Source organism: Rhodnius prolixus, unplaced genomic scaffold (genome assembly GCF_049639745.1).
Source record: "Rhodnius prolixus isolate KJV_2025 unplaced genomic scaffold, Rpr scaffold_11, whole genome shotgun sequence".
Lineage (NCBI taxonomy): Eukaryota > Metazoa > Arthropoda > Insecta > Hemiptera > Reduviidae > Rhodnius > Rhodnius prolixus.
In genome coordinates, this window is record NW_027411625.1 from 8659004 (window position 1) to 8673635 (window position 14632).

The 14632-nt window shown below is 31.5% G+C and overlaps 1 long non-coding RNA gene across 1 annotated transcript; it reads right to left on the reverse strand.

Moving 5' to 3' along the window:
• Positions 1–1690: 1690 nt before the first annotated feature.
• On the reverse strand, positions 1691–2831 carry LOC141459360 (uncharacterized). Its single transcript, XR_012461458.1, has 2 exons — positions 2691–2831; positions 1691–1837 (listed from the first exon to the last, which is right to left on the reverse strand). It is a non-coding gene; the product is annotated as an uncharacterized lncRNA (long non-coding RNA).
• Positions 2832–14632: the final 11801 nt, after the last annotated feature.

Below are 14632 nucleotides of genomic sequence, written 5' to 3' on the forward strand. Positions count from 1 at the left end.
GAAATATTATAAATATCTATTGGATTAATATGTAATAATAATTGCGAAAAAAATAATAATTTAGCATTATTATTTAAAATAAATTTGTCATTGACAATTAATGTTTCAGCCATGTACCACAAAGTTGGCCTGGCATCCAGGGTAACGTAAAATTTTTCAAATTTAAAATGCCTAATATTGGTGATTACAATTCACGCAACTTACTTAAGCAGTAATTCTGAAGTTCTAAAATGCAAAAACGTTTTTGTTTGAAACTTACTTAATAGTGGCTGCATTATCACATGTAATATCTCAGCTGTATAATAATAAATTAGAATCTAATATAAGTTGACTGTACAGAACTACAAATATACATACTTGAATGTTTAAATTAGACGAAGCTTTGAAAAATTATCTACGGACATTTGGTATACTGTTTAGAAATTGATCATTGAGATAATGTACAATGTTGGATATAAAAATTTAGGCACAAAATTCCAATTTTGCGAAAGGCATTCTGTAAATTTGGATTTAGAAGTAAAGTTTTGTTTTTCCTCTTTCTTCAAAATCGTGGATAAAATGCTAAATATGTATGATATATTTGATTAAATTTTCTACCATAATTCAATTATATAACCTGGATGATATAAAATTATAATGATTACAATAATGATAATAAAAATTATATTTTTACCTGTAATTTAATTTTTAGTAAAATTAATTCTATGTTTTGCAAACAAAGTTAGTATTAATAAAAATCTGGAACAGTGCATTAATATATTTACCTACTTTACTTATCAGAAATGCGAATCAAAATGCTATCGATAGAAGGTCATGGACCGGTCCTCTTTCAAAAGAAGGAAGAATATATACCGACCAATAACTGGGATTATTTCCACTCCGATGACAGCTATTGTAATCATGTTCAGATTATTAATTAATGTTCTTTCGTTTGAGCTTAACATTCACTAAAATACGTAAGAATAACTCAAACTGAATTTTGCACGGAAGGTATCAGTGTAACCCTGCTATCTATATAAATATTTCTTTAGTAATTGTCAATTTATGAATACATAATATATAAAAGTTAATTAAATTAATTAGGTATAATTATTTAGTTTTAATTAAATAATATACAAATTATCTAAAGTATGTGACGTACCTTCCTTGAGGAGATATCGAAGTTTGAGGGGGAGCGCAAATATCTTAAAAATCCAATAATTAAAAAAACATACAGTATATACATTTCTTCTGGATTATTGCAACTTCTTTGAATGACGTGAAAATGTCATCTCCTGCGATTATGTATTCTGAACCCTTGTATTACATTATAAAAAAAAAATCATAACCGCGCTGGAAAGTTAATTAAAAATGTCTCGTCTTCAGAAAATGTGGAATGGTATATTGGTGATAGCTGTCTGAATTACAATTAAATGGAAAATGTTCTCTACTGTGACAATACTCAAATTTTGGAGCTCTGTGAATATTATAGATAAGAATGCTTGCATATCATGACTTTTGTGCAACATTTTGTTTATGATAAAATTCATAGCGGTAATCAAATCAAATTTAATGTCTGAATGAATCTCTAAAATAAGGCACGTCTTGCTATTTCCAAATATACGTATTGCCGAAATTTGGTAAAATATCTGGTTCATCACTCACGAACTTGCTTATTCGCATTAGCGTTTATTAAATAATACAAAATAAGTACACTAACTAAACAAAGTATAATTAAAAATTACATAAAAAAATATAAAATAATTAAATAAACATCTGCAAAAAACAAGTGTCTTGTAAGCTGGATCTATTTAGGCTGTCTAAGAGTATTAACATCACAGTCGGTAATTTCGGTTTTCTGAAAATGTAAATACAAAATCGTCAAAGAATTACATTTTATATACATACATTACACACCAAGCCCAGTAAATTTAAAAATCTCAGAGTGGGCTAGTGATAGACTTAAATTACGTTGTTCGAATCGTTCTGGCTTTCAAATAAGAATGTAATTCGCCAGTGTACATTAAAACTTTTAATAAAAACACTAAAGGTACGGTGTCGCTTTGTAATGTGCCAAATCCAACACTGAAGATAGTATTTTTTTTTTTATTGCAACTGCCCAATAATAAAATAAAACTTATTTTTTAAAGCATTAAAACTTCATGCTGCTATGGTACAATCTTAATTAGATCTAATAGACATTTGTTGTCTCTACCACTGGAATATCGCTTAAGAACGTGAAGTAAATGTTCCTCTTTGTCAACGCTGTGATTTTTTTTATTTAAAATAATACTTTTAATAAAACACTCAACATAAAACTGAACTTTCATTTCAGTACCCCTTCGATAGATAGATTTTATTTAAAATGTTTTTGTACCTGTGGTACCTAAAGAAAATATAAAATTCACCTTTGCTATTTTACATTTTTGGCTTATTCTTTTCACAAATTCACAGACTAATTTGAGGCACCTTCTTCCTACTCCACTTCATGTATCTTAAAATTTGCATTTCAGGTGATATCTTAAAATTGAAAATCCGAACGATTCTAGTAATTTCTCTTACGTGGGATAAAAGAAAGCAAAAATATAAGTATATACATATATATTTTTTTTACACGCAGTTCATTATTTACTTAAGAATACTGCGTTTCAGAGATTGTAGTTACCGTCCACGACAATATAAGAAGCTGTATAGTAAAAAGTAATTTTTACCTATGAGATTGAGTTAGCGTACAGAACTTCTTGTTTCATTGCCTTTGAGTAATAAGCGCAGCAAATATATATTCTTTATGATTTCTTCATTAATGGTTTTACTGATTAAACCTTTATTCTAGATTTCCATGTTTGAATATTTATATTTTTGGGCTCTAACTTCTCTTCATAGATTCTCTGGCCTCTGCACAAAATAATTTTCAGGTTTAGTGGAGCCAGTGATATTGCATTTTAACAAATTTAAACCTGTATAATGCATAATACGGCTAGTGAATGGTACATTGTAGATTCCAATTATTACGGGTTCTACAACATAGATACAGACAGTAAATATATATGTATTATCATACTATTAGATTTTGTAGCAACTCAAGTCAATGGGACTGATTTATGGTATCTAATGGTACTCTAAGACTGCTAGAAAAGTTGAGATTGCTCTGCTAATAATTGTCTGACTTGCTCATCGGACAAAAACAGGTAGGCCAAATCATTTCACTCGAAACACTCCATTAGTGAAAGAATTAATTGGTCAGTGGGATTTATATGTCCAATTTTGGAACTACAGCATGTATCAGAAAGATATTTGTGGTGACGCTTTGTTCCTAGCCTATTGTTCTGTTAAAAAGGCAATGGCACAAAAAAAAAAAAATAAAAAAAAAATACAATATATAAAATAACCACTGCATGAAGTGAGGCCAGATTAAGATAATTTGGGCACCACTATATGGTAAAAATATAATTATCTTTAATATTGAAACAAGGGTACTTTATAAACCCTTTGTAAATGAAATAAAACTTGATTGAAGTTTTCTACCAGTATTCTTGATAAAAATTAAAAAGTGCACAGTACAAAACATATTAAATTAATTTAATGATTAATAAACTCAGGTTTTCATTGATGTTTTAGTGTTTAAACATAATTCTAACCTTTGCGGTGAGAAATTACATAAATCACAATTATTGGTTTTCGTTATATAATTTGATTTACAGCATTATTTACTCGGATTTTACCTTTATTCAGTTATCTATCTCTAATCTTCCAAAATGATGCTATTAATTTTAAACAAAAAAGGAAAATAACTAGACTAAAACCAAAGCTATGTAAACACTAACTGGCATCTAACGTAACCTTGAATTATTAAAATTTAAAATGACTGATTTCTGATTACAACTCCCGCAACTCACTTAATCAGTAATACTGATGGTTCTAAAATTTAAAAAATAAAAAATTTGACTTTATGCTCATTTAATAGTTGGTTGCAACGGTACTTGTTACAGCTCAGTTCTACTAAAACACAACTGATTCTATCACTTATGGTTAAAAGTTATGAACTACAATGTACCTCTAAATTAAATTAAGTTTTAAAAAATTATTTAGGCAATGTTGGGAACTAATACATTGAGATGTGCTTTAAGAACGGTCCATACTTCACATAATTTGCAATAATTCTGAAGTAGTTGGAGCATTTCAAGTACATTCTCAGACAGATATATAATAGGTATGACTTTTGAATAGTTTTTAGCAACAGCATCTAAACTTTAAAGGCATTCAAGGGCTCTACAAAAACACAACAGGAGCAGTAAAGTTTGCTGTATGCATTTCCAAAAGCTTCCATGTTAACAAAGGATTAAAGCAGGCCTGCTGCCTTTCTCCTATGCTATTTAATGCTTATTTAGAGCGAGTCCTTAAGGTTTAGCAAAAGACATGCTCGCGCAAATAGATAAGGGATGTATCTTCTCCCTGCAAAATGATGACTATCAAATCACCATTAATTCGAATGCCAATGAAATGTGTTATATGATTAGGAAATTAGTTGATGCTTACTAGATAGGGTTTAGTTCTTAATAAGAAGAAAACAGAAAACAAACATGGTTTTCAATGCTTCCGTCGTTCCGTTGTCGGTACAAGTGATAGACCAAGGGTTGTTAAAACCCCAAAATAAAAAAAAATTAACCGCAATACAGTTGTTATGGACAAAAGTTTTAAATTTTTGAAACATTGAAAATGTTTCGAAATGTAGCGATACCATTTAAAAACTCAAAGCTTCTGAAAATTGGCATCAATTTCAAAAGTAAGACTCTCTCAAGTAGGTTTTTTGTGCAAGTTTTTACATTCAAATGAATTTTCCTCTGATGGCCATTTACGACAAGAAAAACATATAATTTCGGATATAAAATTTCAAGTGTCAAATTGCATCCTGGGAATTTGGCTAATAAAGTTTATTTTCCTTCTCTTCAAAATCGTGCTTAAAATTCCAAATGTGTACGATATATTTAATAACATTTCTAATACAAGTAAGTCAATTACGTTCACCTGAAACTTATTGAGATTTTTATCTGTGTTAAATTTAGTAAGAGAAAGTTGTATAGGTATATTCTATGTTCTGTAAACAAAGTTAGTATTAATAAAATATCTGGATAGGTGCATTAGTATATTTACCTACTTTACTTATGAGAAATTTGTATCAAAGTGCCAGAGATAGAAGGTCATAGACCGATCATCTTCAAAAAGATGAATTGTAGTTTCAACATCGAAGTATAGGTGCTCATAAATTCTCCCAAAGATTTGCATTATCTCTACTTCGATAATAACTATCGTGATCATATTTTGATTATTAATTAATGATCTTATGGTTGAACTCAACTTTGTTGAATTAAGAATAATTCAAATTGAATTTGGCACGGAAGGTTTCAGTGTAAACCTGCTATCTATATAAATATTTCTTCTTTAGTAATATTCAATTTATGAACAATGTATACAAATTAATTAGGTATCATTATTCACCTTTAAGTAAATAATGTGTAATACAAATTATCTAAAGTTTGTGGCGTTCCTCCCATGAAGAGATATCAAAGTTTTGCAGGGGGGCGCAGATATCATAAAAATCAAATAATTAAAAAACATGAACAGTGCATACTCTTCTTCTGTATTATTACAACTTATTTGAATGTCCTGTGCAAATATCATCTCCTGTGAGAAATGAGAAATGAACTGTATTCGTACCTTATAGAAAAAAATCATAACCGCTGGAAAGTTAATAGCAAATGCGTCTGTTTAGAAAATATTGAATAGCAAGTTGAAAGTATTATTTACTATAGTAAAATATTCTTTTATTGTATACTCATAGGTTTAACATAACACATACAGATAAGGACAATTTTAAAAAATAATTTACAGCCCTGTCTATACATGCTTGGATTTGATAAAATATTTTGTTTACAGGTTTACGTTTCATGAAAAGCAAACTCAAATAATTCAGCTATTGTCTGTGAACTGGCAGTAAAAACTCGGCTTCAGAGATTTTATATCTTCTACATTTATATTGTGGGACATTTTGACAGTGTACTTAATTTAGAGTAATAAGTTTTAATTAGAGAAACAGATATGTGTTAGATTAGTTTTGAGAATCTAATCAAATAGTTTGCGGATAAAAAATATTGAAAATGTGTTTACGTCTACAGTGCTAGTTAATATCTTTAATTTTATCCTTAGTATTCCTGACGGATTTCTATCAGAGATAGATAATCAGTCTGGTGTAGAAATTTCGACTTCACTTACGTTACTGTCTCGCATTACACTTGCTTACCCTTGCTGAAAATGCCACTGTCTTGACACATGTATTTGTAGTATGTAGCTTAGAAAGCATTAGGGTAGTTAAATCAAGAATAGAATTAAGTATAAAAATGCATTAATCTTTTGAAATGTAATGAATATTAAAAAAGCTAAAACGTCGTAAGCAAATATTTGTGCTTCTTACGATTGCAAATAGAATTTCTGGGATCAAAATTCAGGATATATCACTGAATCAAAGTTGGTATGTGTATATTTCAAGTCACGTACGTATTTTAATAATTACAACTCACATTTGTTTTCACCTGGAGCGTTTAATTTATCTATTTATCTACATATTCATCTAGGCGGTATTGTATAGTGAACTATTAGTTTAGACATTTGAAAGTTGTATTGTAATAAAAGTGTTTGAAGAATTAAAATAGTTTTGACCTTCTTATTGAGTGTGAATAATAGACGATATTTTCTTAGGAGAATTCATTAGTAACTGGGACGAGTTACTAGCTAATCAGTACTCCATTCAGCGTTGCTTATCTGTATTAATTAGTAATTTTAATAATTAGAGCTTTCAATAAACTATGGAGACAATATAGTGACACAGATTTATTAAACTGTCCAGTTACTGTTAAGATGCGAGCCTTTGAAAACAGGTATATTTCTCTAAAGAGCAGTAAATATTGCGATGAACTGATTACCTATCATTAGATCCTACCATATACTGGCCACTATATTTATTTAATAAATAAATAAGTAGATCAGTTCATCGTAAAAAAAAAAATTCGTGTTCGTGTTCATTGTGTAAATTTTACAGGGAACAGTTAGATCACACTAGTTAAGCGCTTCGGTAGCCGAGCGGTTAGAAGCGAGGCCCGTAAAGCTAAGAAATATTGTGGTACTGAGTTCGATTCCTGGTGTAGACCATGGATTTTATTAAATGGTTAATAAAAGGAATTTATGGTTACCTAATCGGTAGTTGGACGTATAGCCCGCCTGAAAAAATAGGTATTACTTTAGTTTTTTCTTTAACAGTTATACCATACAACTATAAGGTGTTAAGCGGGAATGCTGACTTAATATCAGTACAATCTTCTACAAATGTTCAAATTTACTCTGTACATAATATTAGAGGAACAAAAGCATGCTTCTAAGGTGCAGAACGCTGTAAGACTTTAAGGTAATTACAATATTAAGCATGCTCCGAATTTTTGGTACACGAAAGCAAATTGAAGGTAAGCTTAGTAAAATAAATATCAAATGCTAGCTTTTAATAAGAAGTACGTTGGATGGTAAGCGACGTCCATGAGGGTTGTTCCAGTAAGTGTGACACTAAAAGATGTAGGTCACCACGGCCAATTCAACTTCCGCCCGCCGCTTGCGTAATCTACATACTCGGACAGAGTGTTATGTTTACCGGTCCGGTTTTTTGTTCCTTATTACATTCCAAAATAGGGAAGTGTACAAACCTGGCAGAAAAAACAGGTTCTCTCTGAGGTTATGATTTTGTTTGTATTTTTAGGACATCGTCCAAATTGTATTTCGGTACTTAATAACCTAGCAGGGACGTTAAATGTATAACTCAATTAATGGGAGCACAACTTTAAAAAAAAATACTCTATAATTTATTGCCTGAATCCAAAGAACTATAACAGAATAAGTTGCACATAAAGTGGTCTTCTACTTTTCGAATCATAACTTACTTATCCTTAATACCATTCATAAAAATACAACTAAAATTAGATAATAAAGTATATTATAACATATATTTTATACTCTTTTTTATGGACTACTCTCTATGGAGCGTTAAAAAAAAGAGCCAATGTGGACTTAAAGTTTAAATATTTTGTCACATATCTTGGTTAGTATTATTGTGTAAAACTGTTCAGATTAAAATTGTTCAAAATTTAAATTCTGTCAAAAGTTCTGATAGAAATAACAGACTACGTGGCAGGCAACTCCTACTTATTTTTTCCTTTCTTTGTATACATTAGCACTCCCTCAAGATTGTACAACAATCAAGAGAATTAAAGTTAGCTACAATTTATTTTCTGTGATAATTTTAGTTAGGATTAACTCTAACGGATTTACAGCTGAAAAACTGCAATCATAGTCAACAACAGTGTAGACCATTTTTCTTCACATTTGACGCACCAAATTTTACATTTAATTCCGTCTGGTAGGCCAAAAAAAAACTTTCATTTCATTACAAATAGGTATTTTCAAAACTTTGGGAACATATTCTTAAGCACTAATGCAGTTATATTCAATTCTGTTCTATAAAGCAGAGATGTTACAGTGCCCTTCAGAATTCTTTTTATCAACTTTTTTGCTTGTTTTTTTTATTAAGGAGGTACATTGTACTATGACCAAAATAGATCTATTGAGTGCTACACTTAGCACTCTTGGGTGATGATACCATGTCCTCAGCAATGCTCTGCAAAGAGCGACAGAAGCCGGAAATCAGAAATCACCACTTACTGGGCCAAAATGCGCATTCCCTCTAATGCCCTCTAAGATATTCTTAAGAAGATTCCTTCAAAATAAAAAGAAACTGGAAGATAAGTTAGAGATCCCTTTCTTTATTATACAAGTATATCTACCCAGGCTGTCTAAGATAACCTAACCCTAGCCGGCAGTTGGAGATAACTTACTCTGAAAAGACAAACCTTTCTCCTTACAACGCCACTACATTTTCTGAAGAAGCTTCACCAGATCAAGAGTCAGGGAGTTTTTGAAAGAAGTGAGATGGTTGTCAGGGAGTACACTCGCTTTCCTTCTAATGACTTCTGATGAAGGCTTCCCAAAATTATTTTAAAAAACTGGATAGTTGCTAATTAAGATCAAGTTTCATCCACAAGCAAGTTTTAAAAAGGCTGTGGATCCAGACAGTTGAGGATAACGACCATCTGATACCAACATTCGCCTTCCCTTTATACCACCAGAGGGAATGTAACCTCTACCAACAATTATAAAGACAAGGTAATCAACTCGTAAAGAGAGAAAGATTAAAAGTCATGCTGAAGCCTGGTACCTAGGAAATGAAAATAGCTTTTCTTTGGAATGAATCACCTATTTTAAGTCACTTCAGAGTACCTTGGCATATTATTTGCGAAACTCTGGTATAAAATACACTCAGGTTTTTGTATAATTTCTTCCTAGTTTTGGCTGGCATTAACTCTACAAAGAATAGTATTTCACTAAATTTACGATAATCGTTGCCAGGAATACCAAACAGGAGGATATCGCTAAAACAACAGTTTAAAGGGCGGATAGCTCCTGAATATCGGTACATTATTCTGCGCAAAACTATTCTGTGCAGAATTAGATTTGTATATTTAATTTACTGGTGTTTGTGTTTAGTTTAATTTCTGATAGTGTTATGTAATAAAAAGGTCAGGGTAAAAGGTCATCAATTCTGATTAGAAATTACACTTTTCAACATTTTCCACATATTTATTCCAAGGCTATCGATGAAGTTAGTTGTACTTTCTAATTAAATGTGTAAAAATGTAAATTCGTGATGCTTTCGCTGATTTAACTTTATTTGGGACAAGTAAGGCTGAATCTAACTGTGAAATCTTTTATTGGGTTAATTTGTAGCTGCCTGTTTCGGCTGTCACTCTAAACAACGGAAGAGTTCAATAAAAACTGGAAATCGTCTCTCCTTTTAATTCAAACTTCCTGTAGTTCACAAACCTTTTTTTAACAAAACAATGTACCAAACTTGGGCACAATTTATATAAAATGTAGCGGTTGTGAACTCTATAAAATTGCTTTTAGATTCATATAGTGTGTAGTAAAACCAAAGTGAGAATGTTTGCAGACGGAAAAGGTTTTTGGTATGCAGGTTCCATTTTGTATTTAATGAGACTAATAGTAAATGCTAGATGACTTCCATACTCTGCGAGAAGCTCACCGCTTATCCTAACCTATATTTTGGTAAATGTTCGGTTCTTCAAATATATATATATATATATATATTTCCTCTTCCAGTACTTCTGCTAGGTCAGACGTAAATCTACAAATAAATTACTAATTCTCCAGGCGGCCATAGGATGTGCTAGATTTTTCCGCGTCACGTACTAGGCCTGGTGATATGCATTTTGAATTATAACTATTTCAGAACAACACCACATACTAATGTAAATTCTTAGTAAATTCGAAATTACAATTTTACTCTGTTAAAATAAAGCTAGCGTTAACATTCACATTATTTACTGTTACCACAATTTTCAATATTTTCTTCAAAATTCTTATTTGTTAATCGCTAATGACTTTATCTTTAGTATAGGGTTCATTAGACAATGAAGAGTGTTGTGAGAAGAGTGAAGTCTCTCGTTTATATCTGGGCAGGCGATATACCCGAAGTTAAAACAAAAATCTTTAAGGGATTTTCATCGAACTAATTTCCAAAAATAAAGCCATAATTATTTCCCTAGAAACGTTGATAACTTTGCAACAAATCTTATTAAACAAATAACGTATGTTACAACAAACAGATTCGTAATAGATTCTCTTTTTTTCATTCGAATTTTATTAAGATTTCTTTGTCAAAACAATTGACTAAAAATATAATAATATTAAGTTAAAGAAGCTAATAATCATGGCAATCGATGAGCAAAAATCTCTATAGTGGACTACCAAAATGCAAGAGGTAATTCATTCCAAATACGAGTAGCCTGCTTTAGAGAGTAATACATTACCGACTGTGATATCATCATTTTCACTGAGATATGGCTAACTTCATTTCTCTATTAATAACCAGAAATATTTCATCAATATTTGGAAATCCATAGAAATGATCTGAGCGTACAACAAACTGCGAAAAACAGAGAGAAGGTGCTTATAGATGCTGAACAGAGTTGTAGGCCTATATGTGCCCACAATGGAGCAATCAGTTTTTAGAATTAGGTAAGAATAGGCATAGGTGTTGTCTATTTTATTTCCTTCCAAATTCTCCAAGGCCAAAAAAATTAGTCAGTTGCTTTTCTTATTAAGGACTTCCTTATGGCTGGTGATTTTAACCTTAGAAAATACAGGCATTACTGAAATTCTGCTTTTTTTAAATGATCATTCATAAAGATGTGAAATTATTAAATCTTTTTTACCAAAAAAAAAACCAGCCAGATATTGTTCCATTATCAAAGGAACACCATTGAAAATTACAACTTTCTTTCAGATTTGGTATTCTCTTCAGATGAAGCAATGCTGATTGTACGAGACTACGGAACGCCCTGTACGGTAGATAAGCATCATACTCTTTTAAACATACATACCGCCAGAATCCATTACAATAAGTGCTACAAAATCCTTGTTCATATTGTAGTAAATTAAATTTTAGATGAACACTTCGATTAAGCAACGTTCGATAGACATTGTTTAATCGAAAGAACAACTTTACAAAATGGACAATTTTTTTTTTTTAATTTTCTTGGAAACTGCTGAATTGATTTGATTTAAAGCTAGAGTAATGACTATGTACATTAATTGTGGTGACTGGTTCATAGTTGCAATAGGATGGAAAAATAACTGCCAGTTTCAGTCATGATATATTTTTATTATGCCGAGCTTTCGACCTTGGGACTAGGTAATCTTCAGTGCTAATTTACAATATACTATTTTACATCATTAGAGGGTTGGTATGTCTTCTGCCTTGTCTGTTCCATGGATACCTTCTAATGATGTAAAATATTGCATTGCCAATTAGCACTGAAGATTACCTAGGTCGAAAGCTCGGCATAATAAAAATATATCATGACGGAAACTGGCAGTTATTTTTTTCATTCTAGAGTAATAACTATACACATTTTATTTATCAGTTTTATTTGAACCACTTACCTATAAAAAAACTACTTAAAGTGGATTCAGAATTCTGGAGAATCTCCAACGTTAACTCCAAATATTTAGGAGCGTGGTTACCAATTCACGGATAATAACACATTCTAATCCTCTAAACCTGAAGGTAAATTAGCAGTCAGTATCTTCTACATACAAATTTTTATTTGAGCTAAATTAGAAATTTAAAATAAATTTATCTTTTATAATTGAAATAAATTAAGTAAAAGTCGTGTGAGTTATCACAACTAACTATTAAGAAGAGTTCGTTAGGAACTGAGTTCTACTAGGGCTATCATTACGATGGAAGCCAACATTTGTGTCCACAGATGAAAGCGTCATTACTACATAAAGTCGGTTAACATTAGTATTGCTGGCATTGGTTCAAATCACTAATTGCAGGCTATTGTCACCGCTCGCGAACACACCACATACGTAACAGATTCAATTATTCTCAACAAACTGTTTAGGGAAAAAAACGTTAAGACTGCTGATATTGGACTTTCGTTTTCTAGTTAACAGTTAATTAACTTTCTGTTCCCACTTTAGATCCACTCGGATTTAGCTGAAATCGGATACAAGGCATAATCTAAAGCTATGTAATCCACTTGTTGCAAATGGGATTTTGTATCACAGTTGAATAGTATTGCAAGATAGCTTGTTTAGATTAATCGGATTTGACTTGTATCATTAACTATTCAGAATGGTACCTACACTGTACCAAGGTACATGCAACAAACTGTGTTATAAAGATTCCATTCTTCAACTGCTATCTGGCTATTTCATAAATGCCTTAAGATTAGGGTGTTTAAGCCAACAGTTAACAGTTAGTGTTATAACGTCATATAGTCTTAACTCTAACCTTAACGCGTTTAACCTTACCATTTAGACGTCTTCAGGCTTTTCAGTTAAGAATAAGATATTAATAATCAATCAAGATCTTTATCAATGGGATCACATTATCTTTCCAGATGCCGAATCACGGATTTATCTGTAGAAATGATCCAAAATTGGCGAGGAGAAAATTTTTGGATGAAAGATTTTATTTTGGTTTGTTGTGAGGTCTCAGCGGCGTTAGAGCATTTTTCTATAGGATGGGGTGCTATAAGTATTGTCTCAAGGTCATCACTGATCTTTATTTTACACCGATCAGTACATTGTTTTCATCCTTATGATGAACGGTCACTCTCAGCGTTTGACTACATTGTGAATTTGTCTCACCTTTCTACAAAAGAAATTTTGTTTTTCGCACCATCTACCTAAGAAAATGAATGCTCAAATAGAACATATGTACAATATAATAGGTCAATGCGTAAGCCATACCCTACGCACAACAAACAACTTAGAAGAGCTAATTCGTCATCTTCATCAAGCCTTGTAAAGAGATGCTGTCACAAGAGGACTGTGATCACCTCATCAAAGTATGTCCTTTTTTAGGTAGAGAATTTATTTTTAACCAAAGTAACCTAACGCTTTAATAAACTTCTTAAACCCTTTCGCGGGCCATAAGTCCTTCCCATTCATCATAATTACAAAGAGCCAAAAGGGGTTCAGGGGAAGATATGACGTTAAGATGCTCTCTATTTGTTCTGTTATGTTGAACTACATATCCTATGATCTGTTCCAACAGAAATTAAAAATTGGAATCTGTAATTCGACAAAGATATTTTTTAAAAAACCAGTATAAGAATTAGTGGCACGCAATCTAGCTTAGATTTGCGGATATATATTGGCACTAACACGCCCTCAGCTGAAGTGAGTGCGACCCATTTTTTTTTATTATGGAAGTTAAATTATTGTTTTAATTGCAAGTGGACATTCTCCGAGTGTTTTTTCAATAATTTCTTGTGCCCTGAATTCAACAGTGTTACATTTTAATGCAACACTGTTCTCTACACCCGATTTTCTCTTGCTAGTTTTCAGTAAAACTAGTTTACAATCTTGAATTTATTGCATTAATGCAGACTCAGTATTCTGAGTCTTAAAAGGAATGCTGAGGAAACATTGATGCCCCAAAACCCCTCAGTAAAATGAGCTTTGATGAATTTTAAAATCAATATACATTATTAAGTAAGCGACATCCAAAAATATAATACAAATTTTAGATAGATATTCATGTACGTAATGAGTGAATGAAGATGATACAAGTAAATGGTTTATTAAAAGCTCAAAAGAAGTCAAAAAATGTTCAATTAAGTGACCATCCGGTTGATCAATATTGTCCAAAATCTTATTACCTGTCTACTGATGGGATCTAGGCGAAATATTGAAACTTTTTGCTTTGGTGTTTTAACTATTCGGAAATCGCCAGTCAATTTTTCTTCAGTTTTTCGAGAAAGTTGATTTTGGATTTGGAAAAGTTCTAGGTCTTTGGATTTTCCTTTAAAATACTATTTCTTAGGGTACTGTTTTATTACCTAGGTAGATGGATTGAAACATAAGGTATATCTTGCTCTCCAGGCACTGTAACCAAAAGAAGGCTAATCGCTTGGGTAAATAATGCCTTTCTATTTTTTTTGTAGTTGTTCGCATTGTGATA